The sequence below is a fragment of the Vulpes lagopus genome, chromosome 1, assembly GCF_018345385.1.
Source record: "Vulpes lagopus strain Blue_001 chromosome 1, ASM1834538v1, whole genome shotgun sequence".
Classification (NCBI taxonomy): domain Eukaryota; kingdom Metazoa; phylum Chordata; class Mammalia; order Carnivora; family Canidae; genus Vulpes; species Vulpes lagopus.
The window spans coordinates 73,292,437-73,311,528 of NC_054824.1; the positions used below are offsets into that span (position 1 = coordinate 73,292,437).

General features: G+C 49.2%; 1 protein-coding gene across 7 annotated transcripts in view; it reads right to left on the reverse strand.

Moving 5' to 3' along the window:
- The window catches only part of ATP13A3 (ATPase 13A3), a 98,115-nt gene extending 86,737 nt beyond the window's left edge, over positions 1–11,378 (reverse strand). For 2 of the 7 annotated variants that reach the window (XM_041743818.1, XM_041743779.1), the window contains exon 1: positions 11,180–11,377. The gene's annotated coding sequence lies outside the window, so the exon portion shown is untranslated. Of the gene's footprint in view, positions 1–7,203; positions 8,865–10,334; positions 10,445–11,000 lie in introns of those variants that run through there. The other 5 variants (XM_041743790.1, XM_041743784.1, XM_041743792.1 and 2 more) reach the window with 5 other exon arrangements.
- Between the last annotated feature and the right edge of the window lie 7,714 nt (positions 11,379–19,092).

The following is a 19,092-nucleotide window of genomic DNA, read 5'->3' on the forward strand; positions in this document are numbered from 1 at the left end:
TAAAAAGTATAATTTCATATCAAAGCATCCATGAAATAAAAATCTATTTTAACTGAGAATGTTAGGTTTTCAAATCATTAAGTGCTCCAGACAAAATTAGGCTACTTGCCTGCAGTAGCTTGCATTTACTGAGCAAACTGAATCACATGATTATTATTGGCATGTAAATAAGGATTATATCTCTTACGCTTGGAAAAACAGTAAGGCAAAAGAAATTTTAAGAGAAACTTTAGGAAATCAGAACCAAAAATAAGTCATAGATGAGCTTAAAAAATGAACGGCTTAAGAAGTTAAGGCACAGGTGCACCTGGGAGGCTCAGTCCGTTAAACATCTGTCTTTGGCTCAGGTCATGATCTCAGGCTCCTGGGATGGAGCCCACATTGGCATTAGGCTTCCTGCTCAGCAGGGAGTCTGCTTCTCCCTCCCTCTCTCTGTGTGCGCTCTCCCTTGCGCCCGTGCGCGCTCTCTCTCTCAAATAACAAAATCTTAAAAAAAGAAGAAATTAAGGCATAATCTCGAAGTGGATGATAAACCTTTTGGTCTTTGAAGAACCAGAGACCCACATTTAAAGAAAGCAATCCAAAGGCCACAAAGGAAAATAAAATTTAAAAACTTCCTTTTAAGGGGATCCCTGGGTGGCGCAGCGGTTTAGCGCCTGCCTTTGGCCCAGGGCGCGATCCTGGAGACCCGGGATCGAATCCCACATCAGGCTCCCGGTGCATGGAGCCTGCTTCTCCCTCTGCCTGTGTCTCTGCCTCTCTCTCTCTCTCTGTGACTATCATAAATAAATAAAAAATTTAAAAAAAAAAAACTTCCTTTTAAATAAAAGATGTCAGGGGATGCCTGATGCCTGGGTGGCTCAGCGGTTGAGTGCCTGCCTTCGGCCCAGGGTGTGATCCTGGAGACCCAGGATCGAGTCCCACGTCGAGCTCCCTGCAGGAGACTGCTTCTCCCTCTGCCTGTGTCTCTGCCTCTGTGTGTCTCTCATGAATAAATAAATAAACGTTTTTAATAAATAAATAAAATCTTTTTAAAAAATAAAAATAAAGAAAAGACGTAGGGACACCTGGGTGGCTCAGTGGTTGAGCATCTGCCTTTGGCTTGGTCCTAGGATCAAGTCCCACATCAGGTTCCCCATGAGAAGCCTGCTTCTCCCTCTGCCTGGGTCTCAGCCTCTCTGTGTGTCTCTCATGAATAAATAAAATCTTTAAAAAAAGGAAGCCTGGGTGGCTCAGTAGTTGGGCATCTGCCTTGAGCCCAGGGCATGATCCTGGGGTCCTGGGATCAAGTCCCACATAGGGCTTCCTGGAGGGAGCCTGCTTCTCCCTCTGCCTGTGTCTCTGCCTCTCTTTCTGCATCACTCATGAATAAATAAAATCTTTTAAAAAAAAATCTTTAAAAAATATAATCCTCAAATATAAAAAAATAAAAAGATATAAACACATTTCAATAACCAGTATTTTCTATTTTTTGTTTTTATTCTTAATTTTTATTATTTTAATAACCAGTATTTGTAAATGAAAATAATGCACATAAAACTCCATTAAATAAACCTAAGTAAACATATTTTTAAATTTTATACTGTGACCAGGAGTGAATGGGTGAATGGATAACAGTCACAACAGTCCAACAGGATGGAGGGAAATGGCTGCATTGCAAACACACCCAGAGAAAGAAAGACAAAAATACGCATAAAATGTATATTAGAGATACATGAGGTTAACAGCCTGAACCTTTTAGGATGTTCCCAAAGATGCAAAATCATGGTATCTTTCTATGAAGAGCCTGAATACAACACTATGTCATTACTGCCCGCTGCTCTAGTTAAAATAGGCAGCAATCCTCAATCCCCCACCCCCACACATCCTCATCTCTCTCTCATACATACGTTACTTGTTTTGAGTATGTTAAATATAATTAAACAAATAGCAGTACGTTACCATTTACTGAGCCTCCTATCCTCACAATTCTCTAAGGTAACTTTTATTATCTCCAGTCATCAAAGGAAGAAACTAAAAAAGTCACTTGAACCCGACTATAGAGCTAATAAGTGATGAGGCTGAAACTCAAAGTCACTTGTATATGGCTCTGAAGCCCACATTTTAACCACTATACCATGCCCACTCCTGAGGCATTTTTAGCCACCATTATCTTTTTTTTTTTTTAAGACTGATGTTTTCTTACTGTGCTATCCCAAGAGTAATATATTTAGGCTCAGATACTTCAAATTTCATGAAAAACATCTACAACTTATACAGTTCTTTTATTTATTTTTAAGTAAACTCTGCACTCAATGTGGGGCTCAAACTCACAACCAGATCAATAGTCACATGCTCTACCAACTGAACCAGTCAGGGGCCCCTAAAGTTCTTTTATTTATTTATTTTTTTTAATTAATTTTTATTGGTGTTCAATTTACCAACATACAGAAAAACACCCAGTGCTCATCCCATCAAGTGTCCACCTCAGTGCCCGTCACCCATTCCCCTCCAACACCCGCCCTCCTCCCCTTCCACCACCCCTAGTTCGTTTCCCCGAGTTAGGAGTCTTTATGTTCTGTCTCCCTTCCTGATATTTCCCAACATTTCTTTTCCCTTCCTTTATATTCCCTTTCACTATTATTCATATTCCCCAAATGAATGAGAACATACACTGTTTGTCCTTCTCCGATTGACTTATTTCACTCAGAAGAAATTGAAGCAGTCATCAAAAACCTCCCAAGACACAAGAGTCCAGGGCCAGATGGCTTCCCAGGGGAATTCTACCAAACGTTTAAAGAAGAAATCATACCTATTCTACTAAAGCTGTTTGGAAAGATAGAAAGAGATGGAGTACTTCCAAATTCGTTCTATGAGGCCAGCATCACCTTAATTCCGAAACCAGACAAAGACCCCACCAAAAAGGAGAATTACGGACCAATATCCCTGATGAACATGGATGCAAAAATTCTCAACAAGATACTAGCCAATAGGATCCAACAACACATAAGAAAATTATTCACCATGACCAAGTAGGATTTATCCCTGGGACACAAGGCTGGTTCAACACTCGTAAAACCATCAATGTGATTCATCATATCAGCAAGAGAAAAACCAAGAACCATATGATACTCTCATTAGATGCAGAGAAAGCATTTGACAAAATACAGCATCCATTCCTGATCAAAACCCTTCAGAGTGTTGGGATAGAGGGAACTTTCCTCGACATCTTAAAAGCCATCTACGAAAAGCCCACAGCAAATATCATTCTCAACGGGGAAGCACTGGGAGCCTTTCCCCTAAGATCAGGAACAAGACAGGGATGTCCACTCTCACCACTGCTGTTCAACATAGTTCTGGAAGTCCTCGCCTCAGCAATCAGACAACAAAAAGACATTAAAGGCATTCAAATTGGCAAAGAAGAAGTCAAACTCTCCCTCTTCGCCGATGACATGATACTCTACATAGAAAACCCAAAAGCCTCCACCCCAAGATTGCTAGAACTCATACAGCAATTTGGTAGCATGGCAGGATACAAAATCAATGCCCAGAAATCAATGGCATTTCTATACACTAACAATGAGACTGAAGAAAGAGAAATTAAGGAGTCAATCCCATTTACAATTGCACCCAAAAGCATAAGATACCTAGGAATAAACCTAACCAAAGAGGTAAAAGATCTATACCCTAAAAACTATAGAACACTTCTGAAAGAAATTGAGGAAGACACAAAGAGATGGAAAAATATTCCATGCTCATGGATTGCCAGAATTATTATTGTAAAAATGTCAATGTTACCCAGGGCAATTTATACGTTTAATGCAATCCCTATCAAAATACCATGGACTTTCTTCAGAGAGTTAGAACAAATTATTTTAAGATTTGTGTGGAATCAGAAAAGACCCCGAATAGCCAGGGGAATTTTAAAAAAGAAAACCATAGCTGGGGGCATCACAATGCCAGATTTCAGGTTGTACTACAAAGCTGTGGTCATCAAGACAGTGTGGTACTGGCACAAAAACAGACACATAGATCAATGGAACAGAATAGAGAACCCAGAAGTGGACCCTGAAATGTACGGTCATCTAATATTCGATAAAGGAGGAAAGACTATCCATTGGAAGAAAGTCTCTTCAATAAATGGTGCTGGGAAAATTGGACATCCACATGCAGAAGAATGAAACTGGACCACTCTCTTTCACCATACACAAAGATAAACTCAAAATGGATGAGAGATCTAAATGTGAGACAAGATTCCATCAAAATCCTAGAGGAGAACACAGGCAACACCCTTTTTGAACTTGGCCACAGTAACTTCTTGCAAGATACACCCTATAGTTCTTTTAAAATAATGCAGATTTGGGATGCCTGGGTGGCTCAGCCGTTGAGGTCTGTCCTTGGCTCAGGGCATGATCCCGGGGTGCCGGAATCCAGTCTCACATCGAGGTTCCTGCACGGAGCCTGTTTCTCCCTCTGCCTCTCTCTGTGTCTCTCATGAATAAATAAATCTTTAAAAAAATAAAAATAAAAAAATTAAATAAGATAAAATAATGCAGATTTTACTAACAGTAGGGAAGACATTAACTAACAACGAATATAGCTGAGTATCAATCCAGAATTACACAAAGTACAAAAGGTCCTCCAAAATTCCCAACTTTAGGACCTAGCCTTTTAATTATGCTAGATTATTTGTGTGGTATGAAACACCCAGTGCAACCCTGGAAAGAGAGCAGCTACCTAATTCCTTTCTCCATTATTCACATTGTAGACTCTCATTATATGCTTTTAACTATACCTACTCAACAATCATGTTACAGGAGAAAAGAAAAACAAGAGAAAAAAAACACTTTAAATAGTGGTGGTGGGATGCCTGACTTTACATCCTTGTCCCAAAGTGAGTGTGCAATGGGGACTATAAATATGTTCCTCAGCCAGTCTAAAGCCCCATTCACCTGTCAAAAGGTATCTTGCAGGGATGCCTGGGTGGCTCAGCGGTCTGCCTTTGGTTCAGGTCGTGACCCCGGAGCCCAGAGTCCCGCATCAGGCTCCATGCGAGAAGCCTGCTTCTCCCTCTGCCTGTGTCTCTGCCTCTCTCTGTGTGAGTCTCATGAATAAATAAATGAAATCTTTAAAGAAAAAAAAAGGGTATCCTGCATAGCCAATTATGATCCAGCTCACCAAAAAAGTAACCTATTCTAAAAGGTGGAGGAAAAACTAGCCATTGGAACTGAAAAACAGTATGTCAGTTAACAACCAGTTTTCAAACTGGTATCTTCCTGAAGGACTCTTTCAAGGAGAATTTTGGCTATGCAGGATTTCTACATTAAATGAGAATTTGGCCCAAAGCCCCCATTATAGAAGATGATTTCACTATACTCAGCTCTTTAGATCAGAAAGAATTACAAACTCAAACATTTGTCTTATATATCAAAGTAAGTTAATAACTAATGCATTATTCATTCTATTTCACAAATGGGAAAAAGCAGAGCAACAGGGATGCTGTTAGAAGGCACACTAGACCCATGTGGGAACTGTTCCGTGACTTATTTTAAAATAAAATAAAAATGGGGTGTCTGGATAGCTCGGTCAGTTAAGTGTCTGCCTTCAGCTCAGGATGCGGTCCCAGAGTCCTGGGATTGAGCCCCACATAGGGCTTCTTCCTCACCCTCTGCCATTCCTCTCCTGCTTGTGTTCTCTGGCAAGCACACTCTCACCCGCTCGCTCCCTCGCTCTGTCAAATAAATAAAATCTTTAAAAATAAGTAAGTAGGGCACAGCCAGGGTGGCTCAGCTGGGGTGGCTCAGCAGTTGAATGCCGCCTTCAGCCTGGGGCATGGTCCTGGGGTCCCGGGATCGAGTCCCACGTCGGGCTCCCTGCATGGAGCCTGCTTCTCCCTCTGCCTGGGTCTCTGCCTCTCTCTCTCTCTCTCATGAATACATAAATAAAATATTTAAAAATAAATAAATATAATAAGTAAAATAAAATAAAAATGTAATAAAGGGGCACCTGGATGGCTGGTGTCTACCTTCGGCTCAGGTCATAATTCCAGGGTCCTGGTATCAAGTCCCACATCAGGCTGCCCGCTCAGCTGCTTCTCCCCCTCCCCCCTGCTCGTGCACATGCTTGCTCTCTCTCTCTCTCTCTCTCTCAAATAAAAAAAATCTTAAAAAAAAAAAGTAATTAAAGTCAGTCATGTAATGAAAAACAATTCTTAACATTGGCTCTCAGTAGAAAAAAGAAAAAAACAGTGAATTTTGAGATGAGCCATTACTACAATACAAAACAAAGGCAAGGGCATCCCTGGGTGGCTCAGCTGTTTAGCGCCTGCCTTTGGCCCGGGGCGTGATCCTGGAGTGCTGGGATCGAGTCCCGGAGTCCCGCGTTGGGCTCCCTGCATGAAGCCTGCTCCTCCCTCTGCCTGTGTCTCTGCCTTTCTCTATGTGTCTTTCATGAGTAAATAAATAAAATATTAAAAAAAAAAAAAAGAGCAAAGGCAAGAGTGGAAATAATTCCCTACCAACAGAAACCATCTAACCCTAGATCCTTTACTAGCACTAGCATGCTATCACTTACTGTACACATTTCCTCGGTCTAGGACCTGTGACCATTCACCATTGTCTTCCAATCTTACACTTCATTATTTCAATGTCTAACTCACAAATTCCTTGTGAAGAAAATAGGTAAAACTAAATAAAATAATCTAGCTTGCTATCAGAGGTAGAACTGTCTTTCATATTACTATCCAAAAACAGTTATAAATATTTTTACTTATTTTTTCAAGATTTTATATTTAAATAATCTCTACACCCAACATGGAGCTCGACCTTACAACCCCAAGATCGAGTCGCATACTACACCGACTGGGCCAGACAGGCATCCCCAAATATTTTTATTTAAAACTTCTGGAAAAAGTCCACCTACATCAAGTTCCACATCATGTAATTAGGAAACCCTGCTTTACACAGTTAACTCACTTTGAACAGAAATTCAATTTCTTACCAAATATCTAAGTATCAACAGATCATTTAAAAGCAAGATCCAAAGGGAGCAAGTGAGAATCAACAAAAGAGACAAATTTCAATTAAGAGATTAATTACAACCCATTTAATTCATACCATCCCACATACACAGACATTAAACACAGGGTACTTTTTACTGCGTTCTCAGTTCATACTAGTATCAGTGGTCTCGGGTGATAGGAGAAGGTAAAAGGTGTGTCTTCACCTGTTCCCTCAAAGAAACATGCCTCCTAGGAGCTCGGTTTCCAAATGTCTGTATGGCCTCTTTCCCTGGGGAGATGCCTTGCGGGTACAGAACTCCTTTAATTTGGCAGTCGTAAAGTCTGCTATCAGAGTTAATGTTTTACCACTCAGACCTAACAAAGGCCCCATTATGAGCCTCCGGGTCTAAGATGTTACCAGATCCAGTGCTGGGACAGTTCTCTCTGGAAAACTGCTCCATAGAAACTCTCCAGCACTCGGCACTCTCAACTTTGCTCATTCTCACCCATCTGATGATCTGAACAAATCTCCTTCTCCTACATTCCATTCTTCTCCCTCCTTCCTAATGACATTTTTTAACTCGTGATTACAAAAGTGATTGTTTTTTATTACCACTGATTTGTGACATTTCACATCATCTCTATTTTTAATCTTACTAATTAAAAATCTTTTGTGTTTTTTTAAATACTTTTTTTAAAATACTTTTTTTAATTAGAGATAGTGCGCAACACAGGGCTCAATCTCATGGGCTGAGCCAAAATCAATGACACCTAACCAACTGAGCCACCCAAACACCAAACTAATACAAATGTTTTTAACCTACAGCTTATGTAATCACTAGGTACCATGAAGTCCAGGGCATGTTACCCTACAGACAACTACTTACTTTCCTCCAGATTAAATAAACCCAGAACCTTTTATAGTTTTACATAAATCTTAAAACATGGGCTCTAATTCTGATGCTCTCTTCTTTCTCTATCTCAAAATATAAGGTCAACAAAATTCAAGTTAAGACTCTAACAATTATTTCCTTGCCTCTCGCAAGTTTCCTGGACTAGTTAGATGGGTTAATAATTAGAACATGGTTTCGGTGACTACAGATCTATTATCACCATAGGCCAGTTAGTTTCATTTCACACAAACTATGTTCCAAAACCAAAGATTAAATCCCATCAGCGATCTCTTGGATGCAGATTTAACTAGATGAGCTATACGGTGCACTCAGCATGCCTTCCATCACTGGAATGTGTATCTACCTGATATATTAGGTAATAGCACTACATTATCTTCTTTTAGTGTACCACTATAAACTGTTATCTTAATAAGTGATAAGCTGCTAATTCCTATTCAATTCATGTTCCATCACAAAGTCTTCTACTTAATACGTATATAGTTAGTTTAGGTTACCCAGTATACCAGCGGACAGAATTCAGTGTTAGGTAACAAGTAATCACGATAATTTTAAAATTCTCTTTCTGTCTTCCCAGAGTTTTAGCAATTAAAACCATTTTGTTGTCATTCAAAAATATAAAGTTATTTCCCCCGTCACCCCGACCATTAGGGAAAAAATACAGAATAAAAACAAAGTTTCACAGGATGCCTCCCTATCACTGATCATGGCCCATCTCCTAGGACTGCTATCAATCTTCAAAGTATACTCACATCTTCAAACCTCATATTCACAGTGCTTGCAAGACTACCTACCTACCAGGTTATACAAGCAGAGCCTGATTTAGTGTATAGAACGAAAGAGGCAAAGGGAGAATTGAAGTGTCTCAGCTAACCTCAAAACTCTCTGAAGTAAGTATTACTATTTTTGTTTTCAATAAGAAAGAACTGGAAGAGGAGCAGCCCAGGTGGCCGGTTTAGCACCGCCTTCAGCCCAGGGAATGATCCTGGAAGAGACCCAGGATCGAGCCCCACGTGGGGCTCCCTGCACAGAGCCTGCTTCTCCCTCTGCCTGGGTCTCTGCCTCTCTGTGTCTCCCGTGAATAAATAAATAAAATCTTTATTAAAAAAAAAAAAAAACAAAGAAAAACAACTGGAAGATGATGAAGATCAAGGAAGTTAAGCAATTTACAATATAAGGGACTTTGAAGACATGCAGAATCCTAGCTCTCTGTTACCATATGGGACAAGCTGTTTCTATTACTAGGTTTACCATGTTAGCGGTCTGTGACTGTGGGCAACTTAACATCCCTAAACCTCAGTTTCCTCATCTGTAAAATAGGGTCTAGGGGTGCCTGGGTGGCTCAGGGTGTGATCCCGGGGTCCTGGGATCGAGTCCCACGTCGGGCTCCCTGCACGGAGCCTGCTTCTCCCTCTGCCTGTGTCTCTGCCTCTTTCTCTGTGTGTCACGAATAAATAAATAAATCTTTAAAAAAAAATAGGGTTTAAATGAAATAATCCATGTCAAGTGTTTGATTCAAAGCCTACTATGTAACAAGCTTACTCAGTAACTATTAGCACTGGTCAAAGTCAAACGGTTAGTTATGAAAAGTCAAAAAACAAACTCCAGTCTGATTTTCCAAGTCCATGCTTTTTCTACAATATGTTGTAACTGCCAATAAATAGTTCTTATCCACGTAAGAATCTATACTTGAAATATGACATCAGTGGAAAACTGATGTTACCTAAATGAGAGAATTAAGAGCTAACTGAGCCAACAGAAGTATTTTAGCTCTAATATCTAATAAGCAAACGCCACAGAAAGTCATCAGAGGATAATGTTTAGACATTCAAGCTTCCAAAGCTTTGTTGTAATTACTATGAAACTATTTTCCTATCTGTGTAGGAATTTACCTCAAATCAGTTATAAATTAAGATTCTTAATTACCAAGCATACTCCAAGTAAAGCAACCTGATTGACCTGGACAAAGAAATCAGCCCTCCTACTACATAATCTGAACACTGCATAAACTGAAGCCTGTCAAGAGTATCTTCAAGAAGAATTGCTACCTCTTATTTTTTATTTATTTATTTATTCACAAGACACAGAGAGAGGCAGAGACCCAGGCAGAGGGAGAAGCAGGCTCCACGCAGGGAGCCCGACCTGGGACTGGATCCTGGGACCCGGGGTCACACCCGGGTCACAGGCAGGTGCTCAACCGCTGAGCCCCCGGGCGCCCCTGCCACTTCATACTGTCGTGCGTAACTATACTACTTACACACTGAGACGACCAGTGTCCTCACTTTTCCTGCCCAACACCCTGAGAGACAAACGACAGGCTCCGCCAACCTTGACAGACACCTCACTGAACCGTCTGTCCCAGCGGGTCTGACAGCGGCTGATGCACGAGCACAGGAGCAGAACCAGGATCGGGAACAGGCTACGGGGAACCTCCAGGAGCTGACCTGTATTTTAAAAAGTGCCGCTAACCCAGGATGGGGCGTCCGCACACACTCATCGTAGCAAGTGTAGCCTCCTCGGCAAACAGGCCTCCCTAGCACAGGCCACACTACTCCTGCGAAACAAAGTACACGCGCCTTGGTAAGGAGGCAGAGACCCAGCCAAGGGCACGACTCTTGTTTTTACAGGTTTTACTTATTTATTCATGAGAGACAGAAGGGCAGAGACCCGGGCAGAGGGAGAAGCAGGCTCCATGCAGGGAGCCCGACGGGGACTGGGGGCTGGACCCCTGACCTGGGGTCATGCCCAGGCGCCCAATGGGGACTCGGGGCCTGGATCCCCGACCCGGGGTCACGCCTGGGGGCCCGACGGGGACTCGGGGACTGGACCCCCGACCCGGGGTCACAGCTGGACGCCCGTTGAGGACTCGGGGCCCGGACCCCCGACCCGGGGTCACGCCTGGGCGCCCAATGGGGACTTGAGGCCTGGACCCCAACCCGGGATCACGCCTGGGGGTCCGACGGGGACTCGGGGGCTGGACCCCCGACCCGGGGTCACAGCTGGACGCCCGTTGAGGACTCGGGGCCCGGATCCCCGACCCGGGGTCACGCCGGGCCGGAGGCAGGCGCTGCCCCGCGGAGCCCCGGACGCCCAGGAACCACACGTCCCACCTGCAAGTCAGCCCTCAGCGGAGAACCGGAACCGCCTGGCTCGAGCGACACCTGCGTCTGTCGCGCCTTCGGGGCTGTCCGCGGCCGACTCGCGGGTCTGGAGCCGCCTCCGCCCGCAGGCGTCCCCCTGAGCCAGCTCCGAGGCGCACGGAGGGGACCCGGCCCCGGGCGAGTCCTACCTGACGGTCGGGGACGGGCTCCGCGACGGGCTCCGGGGACGGCCGCCGCCCCTGCCCCGCACCTGCCCCGCCCCTGCCCCGCACCTGCCCCGCCGCCGCCGCCCAGGAGCGCGGGTGCAGGCCCCGGAGGCCGCCGACCGCAGGCTCCACGCCCGCCGCTCGCCCGCCGCCGGCTCCCGGGGGCCTCGGGGCCCGAGCAGCCGCCGCTCCGCGGGGCGCCAGGCCCGGGCCCGCCGCTGCCGCGCTCAGCCCAGCCCCATCGCCCGGGGCCGCTCGGGGTCGCTCGGGGTCGCGGCGCGGCGGGCGGCGGGGGCTGAAGGCGCGGCGGGCGGGCCGGGCCGGCAGCGGGCGTCAGGAGGGCCGCGCGGGCGGGGAGGGGGCGGTTCTCCCTCGGAGGCGCAGGGGCGGCCGGCGACGAAGCGGCCCCCTCCGCCGCGGCGCCGGGACCTCAGCGCGGGCAGCGGCCGGGGAGCGCGGCGAGCTCGGGCCTCCCGCGCCCGGATGTGAGGTCACGTGGCCGCCTCGGCCGAGCGCGCCGCGGAGGGGCGCGGGACGTCGGGGGCGGGGCCTCGGGGTGGGGCGGGGGCGGGGCCTCGGGTTGGGGCGGGGGCGGGGCCTCGGTGGGCGGGGCGACGGCGCAGGCCCCGCCCCCGCGAGCCAGGGGATGCGGCGGGAAGGCGCTCGCCCAGCCGCCCAGTGCGGGCGGAAGGCTGCGGCTGCGGGTGCAGGGAAGGGGGCTCGGCGCGGCGGAGGCGGACCTGCCCCCCACCCCCCCGGTCCCGGCCGCGCAAACACGACCTCTTAGCACAAACGTCCCGCGACGGGCCTGCAAGCCCAGCCCACGGTCCAGGTCGCCCCCGCCCCCGCCAAAGACAGAAACGCGCAATTCGCCTTCGGCGGCGGGCTCTGCGCCTGGGCCGGGAAGGGCGGAAGCGGACCCCAGGGACCCCCACGCCCCACCGCCTGCCGCGCCGGAGGCTCTTCCGAGGGCGCTGGAGGCAAACTCCGCACCTCCGTCCGCACCCCCGTCCGCACCGCCCCCGCACCTCCGTCCACACCTCCCCCTGCACCTTCCCCTGCACCTCCCTCCGCGCCGCTCCCCCGCACCGCCGTCCGCACCGCTCCCCCGCATCGCCGTCCGCACCTCCCCCGCACCGCCCCCTGCACCTCCGTCCACACCTCCCCCGCACCTCCGTCCACACCTCCTTCCCCCCCCCCCGCACCTGTCTGCACCTCCCCCGCACCGCCCCCTACACCTCCCCCGCACCTCCGTCTGCACCTCCCCCACACCTCCCCGCCCTGCACCTCCCTCCGCACCTCCCCCGCATCGCCGCCCCCGCACCTCCCCGCACCTCCCCCGCACCACCCTCCGCACCGCCCCCCCCCGCACCACCTCCGCACCTCCCCCACCTCCGTCTGCACCTCCCCCTCATCTCCCCCGCACCTCCTTCCGCACCGCCCCCCGCACCTCCCCCCTCATCTCCGTCTGCACCTCCCTCTGCACCGCCTCCCGCATCTCCCCCCGCATCTCCGTCTGCACCTCCCCCGCACAATCCTCCGCACCGCCCCCAGCATCTCCCCCCGCATCTCCATCTGCATCTCCCCCGCACGTCCCCCCGCAGAGGCTTGGTCCCTGCCCGCTGCCCGCCCGACCCGAGCCGCGCCTTTGGTTTCCGCCACCTGCTGCCCGGGCCGCTCCCACCTGGAAGCGCGCCTCCCTGGGGGCCTCCCTACACCTGGCGGCTTAGACGCGAGACAGGGACGGGGGGCGACCCGCCCGGCCCCCCGCCCCCCGCACCCGAGACCCCTCCCCGGAGGACAAAAGCATTCCGGCTCCGGTTCAGTAGTGGCACCTGGTGACACCTGTCCCGGGCCCGCACTTACGGCGACGCCTCATGGGGACAGGACGCTGCTCGGAGTCCGCAGTGCAGGTGATGCGGGAGGGGGCGAGCTGCACCTGGCACGGCTGGCATCCCGCAAACGACCCCCTGGGTGGGCAGGTGTGACATTCTTCGGGAAGTTTCCAATTGTCTTCGCGTTAATACCTTGCCAGAGGGAAAAGCAATCTTTAACTTGACATCCCAAGGCCTCCAGTATCTCCTCGTCCTCTTTAGCATATGAAGGACCTTTTGAAATCTCCCTTTGGGGAGGCCTGGGGGGCTCAGCGGCTGAGCGGCTGACTTTGGCTCCGGGTGTGACCCCGGGATCCTGGGGTCGAGTCCCACATCAGGCTCCCTGCATGGAGCCTGCTTCTCCCTCTGCCTGTGTCTCAGTCTCTCTCTGTGTCTCTCATGGATAAATAAATAAAATCTTTAAAAAAAAAAAAAAAAAAGGAATCTCCCTTTTTCCCTACCTCCCACTCCCCAGGTAATCAGCCACCCCTCCTAGGCCCAGGGCAGCCGCTGTTCCTGCCCCTGGGGTCCTGCCCCCGGGGTCCTCTCCCCGGGCTTTAATAAAACCAGCATTTTGCATCAAAGATGTCTACAGAATTCTTTCTAGGTCGGCTCCAGATCTCACCTATGTCCCAAAACTTCATCACAGGTGTCACACTGCTCCTGGCTCCCTACATTGTGTGGAGCTGGACGGTTTCCACGCATTTCCTCACCTGGCGTAGACAGCACACCCCACCTGGTGGGCCTGTATCTCCCTTCACAACCCCTGGGCACAGTCCCACCACTTGTGTGTGTGTGTTTCCTTTAAGCCTTATTAGTGCTCAAATGATAAGGGGTGTGTTAGGGTTGTCAAACTCTGAGAAGCCCGCTGGATAGGATTGAGCCCTTAAAAGCCTCCTGCCCCAACTCTCCTGGCCCCTTGGCTCCAGGCTACTGCTTCTCAGCCTTTAAACCAGTTCAGGTCTCTCCCATATCTGAAAACAAAGCTGTGGTGCCAGCCCTCCATTCCAGGCCCACTCTCCAGTTAGCTTCCGAGGGCTTCTCCCCCTCTCATGCAGGCTGCAGGCCTCTTAGACGGGTGTGTGTGTGCATGCGCATGTGCGTGCGTGCCCTTCTGTCCTGTCCTTCTCCCCCTTCACCCCCCCTCCACTTCCTCATTTCTCAACACTTGACAGTCTGGCTGCTTCTCTCCTTCCCCCCCACACACACCCCCTTGCTAACCCTGCTCAGGCAGGAGTAACCTCTGATCTTCATTTACCCAAAGTGGAAAGGTACTCCTCAGGCCTATCTCTCTGGATCTCTCTACTGCATTTGACACCTCCAGATGACTCTCACCTTCTGGAATCTCAATACTATCTTGGATTCCAAAGGAGTGCACTCTCCCAATTCTCACGTCTCAGTAAATAAGGCCCCTGCCTCCTCTGGTCCTTCAATGACATCACCCGTGAATCTGCGCCTTACATACAAGACTCCCTGTAAGCCCCTCAGCTCCTCTCAATCCACGCTCCTGGGGATTGCCTGCGTCCTCACGGTGTCAACTACCTGGTCAGCCATCCGCAGGCCTCTTTCACAAAAATTAGACCCAAATATCCTCAGTCCGGCCTGCCTGGCGGCTCTATCTAGACATATCACCCAGGTACCCCAAGCTCAGCATGTCCGAGAGACTGAGCCCACCCACTAGCTGCATAGTGGCCCACTCTCAATTGCACCCCCCCCCCCAGCACCCAATGTCATCAGAATTAGAAAGTTGGAGGGACGCTGGGTGGCTCAGTCAATGAAGTGTCTGCCTTTGGCTCAGGTCATGATCCCAGCTTCCTAGGATGGAGCCGGGCTCAGTGAGGAGCCTCCTTTTCGCTCTCCTGCTGCAGCTCCCCTTGCTTGTGTGCTCCCTCTCTCTCTCTCTCTCTCTCTCTCTGTCAAATAAATACATAAAATCTTTTTTAAAAAGTTGGAAATCTTGGTTCAGCCCTTTGCCTTATCCAGGAACCAAATCCTACCTATTTTACCTCCTTAGTAAGCCTGGAATCCCCACCTCCATTCCCACCGCATGGACCCGCCATCCTTTGGAGCAGCCTCCTAAGTGCCGCCTTCAGGCAAACTCAGCCTCCACTCAGCCTCCAGAGCATCCTGCAGGAGCCTGTCAGTGCATTGAGGCTTTTCAAAGGCCCCGAAGAGCCCCAGACCTCAAGAAGCAGCCGAGATGCCTAGAGCAAGGCAACAACCACCTGAGCAAGGGAAAACTGTAGGAAGAAAAAAGGCAATTGAACTCTTCAGGAAATTCTCTGCTACAGATGTTCTGGGTACCACAGAGGAGATCTGGACACTGCCTGGAAGAGATGCTGAGTCACCAGGAGAGGCTTGAGCCTGTTGATAAGCTGAGGGAAAAGATGGAGCCAGGAGAGGAGAAGAAGGCCAAGAAGGTAGAAAAAGAACAGAGCACGTCCAGAGAAGTTCTGGGAGGCGGGCTGACGCCCCACCCGCGATGATTCCAGCCGGGCCCTCCCTCCTGTGACCCCACTCTCTTCCAGACCCCCGGCCCCCGCGATCGCAGCGCCAGACAGTCCTCACTTGACCTTCTGCAAGAACCTGTTGGCATGTCCTTCGCCCTCAAAACCGCTAGCCTGCTTGCCTCTGCCACTCACGGTCACCGCAGCCACGGGACCAGAGGAAGCAGCCACCCCGGAGCTGCCCCGTGGCTCGCCCTCGCTGCGTGTCCCGCCCTTCACAGGACGGTGCTGGGCCTCCCCAAGGTCGCGGTTTCCGACTCCAGCTGATGCTTTTCAGACCTTACCTTCAGCATCTATCTCCTATTCTTTTTTTTTTCTTTCTTTCTTTCTTTCTTTCTTTCTTTCTTTCTTTCTTTCTTTCTTTCTTTCTTTTTTTTAGATTTTATGTATTTATTCATGAGAGAGAGACCCAGGCAGAGGGAGAAGCGGGCTCCACGCAGGGAGCCCACGTGGACTCTATCTGGGATCTGGGGGTCATGCCCTGGGCCCCAGGCCGCCCTCCTCCGCTGAGCCCCCCAGGGGTCCCACAGGGATAGCTCTCATTGCTCCTTAAAGGTGGGTGTCTGGGCCCCTCCGCGGAGAAGAGCGCTGGGCCACCTGCACCCCCCCGGGGCTGACCTCTGTGACCTCCCCACCGGCTGCTGCAACAGCCCAGCGCCTTACTACTCAACCCTACCCTGTGACCCTCGGCTGTTCGGTGTCCCGGCTCCGCGGCCCTCTCATCCTCACACCCTGACTCACTTCCGCCTCCTAAACCCACTTACCGGGGGCGCGGCACTGGCCCTTCTGCCCAAACCAGCTCTGCCCGGGCTTCCTGACCTTAGCAAGAGACCGGTACCCACCAGGGCGCAGCCGGAACCCTGGGGCTCATTCTTGCCACTCCAACACCACGGCCCCGGCCCGTCAAATCCGGCCGCACCCCTCCACTGCTACTGCTCGTAGAGTAACCCGAGCCCCTCCGTCTCTCACCCGGGATCCTGCCTTCCCTCCTACCTGATATTTTTCTACTTTGACCCTTCACCCTTGTCGGATCCTTTCTCCCACAGCGGCCACGGCTCGTTACTGCGTGTGACTCGGAGCACAGCCCTCGCAGCCATCCAACCGCTTCCCATTTCATGGATAATAAAGTGAGGATTTCTTCGACCTACAAGGTCCGTTGTTGGATGTGGCCTTCCCCGGCATCCTCCACCCTCTTCTTCCCCAGATCCGCTTGCCCACCTCACCTTATCCCAACCACAGTGCGCCTTCTTTCACTTCCCCAAACACACCAAACTCTTTCCTGCCTCAGGGCCTTTGCAAACCTGGTCTTTCTGTCTCTTCCCTTTTTTCCCTCACCTAGCTGGCTCTGACAAATTCAAATTCAGCTCTTAGATGACTATACATCAGTTCTTTTTTTTTTTTTTAATATTTATTTATTCATGAGAGACCCAGAGAGAGAGAGGCAGAGACACAGGCAGGGCAGGCCCCATGCATGGAGCCCGATGCGGGACTCGATCCCAGGATCCCGGGGTCACGCCCTGGGCCGAAGGCAGGCCCCAAACTGCTGAGCCACCCAGGCATCCCAATATAGGTCAGTTCTTGAAAAAGGCCTTCCCTGGCCACTATTTACTTATTTTCTGATGACCTCCATTTAGTATCTTTATAACAATTATTGCAATATTAATTATCATGAGTTTATGTATGTGTTTAATACTTGTCTCTCTCATCAGACTTCAAGATCTGTAAAGATAAGGACCAGCTGTAGGTCCAGAATTTTTCTAGAAGAAGCTTAGAAATGGCAATCTTTTTGGAAGAGGAAATGAGGGTTTCAAGACTATGTTTGCATGGCACTTAATTAAGAGGGACAAAGTGTCAGTTCTTTGTAAATGAGGGACAGGACTTTTGGAATTATGGGGAAGAGGCACATAAAATATGCCTCCCAGGCCATCTCTTGATGCTACTACGGGGAGAGACTGAGTTGATCTTATTTATCACTATATACCTCGCAGTAGATGAAACCCGGCATACGATAGTCAAATTTTATAGTTGAATGAATAAATGAATCAATGAATCAATGAATGAATGAGAGGATGGATTCAGTCTCAAAAATGATCTCTCTCAAAGGCCTTTCTAGGCTAAGAATTCCTCTTCTGTGCATCTTTTTCTTATCGCATTTGCAACATTAAATAAGTATCAGTGTTTCTAGTTTCTATTTGTTTATGTTGTATTCATAGTTTTCTTTCTATATTTCCAAATACTTTCATGGCAACAACAGTGCCAACACTAAAATTGTAGTTAGTCTGCCTTTGGCTCAAGTCCTGATCCCGGGGTCCTGGGATCAAGTCCCACCATCGGGCTCCCGGCAGGGCGCCTGCTTCTCCCTCTGCCTGTGTCTCTGCCTCTCCCTGTGTGTCTCATAAATAAATAAATAAATAAATAAATAAATAAATAAATAAACGATTTTTTTAAATGATCATTGATTTTCATGACCACCATGTCAGCCCAGCAATAGAATGGTGATGAGTCCCATTTTATAGAGATAAAAAATGAGCTTCATAACTTCACCAAGGGAAGTGATTTGTCTAATTGTCCTTCTGACTGACTCCAGCTCTTTTTTTTACCTTCTCTGATGCTTCCACGAAAGATTAGAGGACACATGGTTAGATTAAAAAGACTGGGCAGCCTGGGTGACTTAAGGGTTTAGCGCTGCCTTCAGCCCAGGGTGAGATCCTGGAGACCCGAGATCGAGTCCCATGTCGGGCTCCCTGCATGAACCTGCTTCTCCCTCTGCCTGAGTCTCTACCTCTCTCTCTCTCTCTCTCTCTGTCTCATGAATAAATAAAATCTTTAAAAAATAAAAAAAGATTAGAAAGACTGGGAAAAAAAAAAAAAACACAGGACCACTGCCTTTCCTAGAAAAAGGGGCCACTGAAAGTTCTTCAGTGGCAGGGGCGGGGGCTGAGGGGGCACCCGGGTGACTCAGTGGGTAGAGCTTCTGCCTTCAGCTCAGGTCAAGGCCCCAGAGCCCTGGAGTCAGGCCGTGTGTCAGGCTCCCTGCTGAGTGGGAGCCCATTTCTCCTTCTCCCTCTGCCCACCCCTTGCCTGTGTGCTCGCTCCCTCTCTCTCTGCCTGTCAAATAAATAATAAAATCTTTATTTTTTTTTAATTTTTTTTTTTAATTTATTTATGATAGTCACAGAGAGAGAGAGAGGCAGAGACACAGGCGGAGGGAGAAGCAGGCTCCATGCACCGGGAGCCCGATGTGGGATTCGATCCCGGGTCTCCAGGATCGCGCCCTGGGCCAAAGGCAGGCGCCAAACCGCTGCGCCACCCAGGGATCCCTAAAATCTTTAAAAAAAAAAAAAAGGGGGGTCTTCAGTGGGGCTCCTGGGTGGCTCAGTCACTTGAGCCTCCAACTCTTTTTTTTTTTTTTTTTTTTTTTGAGCCTCCAACTCTTTTTTTTTTTTTTTTTTTTTTTTTGAGCCTCCAACTCTTGATCTTACCTCGAATCTTGGTGTTCGGATCCTGAGCTGAG